This window comes from Anarhichas minor, unplaced genomic scaffold (genome assembly GCF_050575085.1).
Source record: "Anarhichas minor isolate MPS153535 unplaced genomic scaffold, ASM5057508v1 ptg000011l, whole genome shotgun sequence".
Lineage (NCBI taxonomy): Eukaryota > Metazoa > Chordata > Actinopteri > Perciformes > Anarhichadidae > Anarhichas > Anarhichas minor.
In genome coordinates, this window is record NW_027466457.1 from 15,360,559 (window position 1) to 15,362,612 (window position 2,054).

The following is a 2,054-nucleotide window of genomic DNA, read 5'->3' on the forward strand; positions in this document are numbered from 1 at the left end:
ACATGTTCAAGCAGAAACCCAAAATACTCGTATGAACCTGAAATGAGCATATGTCCCCTTTAAGCTTTCAATTTGGGTTCATTTCGTTCACTACAACAAAGTCAAATCTTTAGGTGAAAAATATAAAGTTTGTGCAGAAGTTGCTATGATTCTACTTCCTTTTAAGGAGTATTTCTAAAATAAAATTGTTTTTGTCATGGTTAGTGTTAATTACAGCGAATGAAGAAACCTGGAGCTGATTTTCTTCTTGATAAGTTTCTGTGCATCGACTTGAAAGGCTTAGTTGAGTATTTTCCACCTTTAACTTTTCTATCTAGAAATCCGAAAAACCTTCTTCAGCTCAGAGGTGGCACACATCCAAGAAGATTTACGTCTCCAGTGGATGATTAAACCTTTCTCTAATACCTTCAAGTACAGAACATTGTGGGTGATGGTGCCTCTTCACCTAATGCACACTTGCGTCTGTCGATACAGCTAAATCCTGATTAGATTTTAGTAATCCCGTTAGATTTGTGCCAACTGACTTGCAAGGCTACGCAAACCATCTTAAATATTTATCAGCGCGACTGGCCTGTTCCTTGACCAGGTGATGGGCTTGGTGACAAACTTGGCACTTGTCACATGGCTTTCACATATGGTGCTCGCTGTGCGTGACCCCATTTTACAGGGAGACAGAGAAATAGGTGCTATAATTAGAGACATTGCCATGTTGTGTTTACCTTAACCTAATGTTTTTACAAGATTTTTGGCAGCTAAGATGTAGTTTCAGGTGTATAAAAGAAGCAAGTCATCCACGTACAGTGAGTAAACCTAACACGAGGAGAGCAGAGGGAACCTAGAGAGACGAGAGGAAACAGGAAATCTGTGAAATCGCTGTCTTCAAAGCCACAAGACACCATTGACAAAAACTGTCATTTCACCTTGCAGTTGCTGGTTTACCGCTGCCTTGATCACAGAGTTTGTTTTGTGGGTTTTGGTGTGACAGCAGTGCATTGCTTAGCCTCGCTGCAGGTACTCCTGTCTGTTTCTCAAAACAGTTACTGTAAGTTACACTGACTCTGCCGCCTAGCTGTGCGGGCCTGGGTCTACCCACTGTGTTTTTTATTCTCAAAACCTGTGGAAACTTGACATCTCAAGTTGAACAAGTTACATAGTAAAGTCTATATTAACATCAGAATTTATTTAACAACAACCCATCGCAATTTAGGACTTTTTTAAAATTATGGTACAAACATTTGTCAAATTGCATATATCTATATATCTGAAAATGCAAAAGCGTCGCATGTAAAAACAATTAAAAAAAGATGTTCTTCTATACAGTGTCAAAACACATAATGAAATGTATGAAGCAGTAACCTCAATAATGTTAATGAAAACAGAACAGACATTATAATATTAAAATCATTATTAATTATATAATATGAAAAAGCTTTCCATTAACTGTTTCTGTTCTCGATGAGGTAGCAATGATTCTACTCAAAACGTTACTACACATTCGTAACACCTGAAGAGTGGCTATTGAGCAGCTTGATGACGCATCAGTAACTCAGTCTTTACGTCCGAATTTGAATTGGAACAGTGCGTCATTTATTTTAAGATCAATCGGCTGCAAAAAGACTGAAACATGTGTACTTTAAAGACTTTATGCATGCTGAAAGAGGTAAAAAAAAATGTTTAATCTTAATTAAAACATATCGTAACACTCTAGAGGAGTGTCTCATTAATGTCTATGTAAGCTCTTGGTGAGGACCGATGATTCCTCATAAGTGGTTTAATGCTGCTCTTTGCTTGTTCAGGCACTACAGATGTTCTATTAACCCAGAAGGTTTTTGTTTTGAATTCCAACAGTAAGGAGACACAGCACCTCGACTTTGTTCTACAAACTCAATAAGTCAATGTTTTAGTCTACACAAGGACAAACGTGTTGAACTTGGGATTCCTAAAGAAGACACATGGATTAGATTTAGGTATTTATATTAACTACTGTTAACTGTTTGATTTCATGGGGCTGACAGGCCAGCATCAATGCAACCCTGGAAATGAACACTTCACTA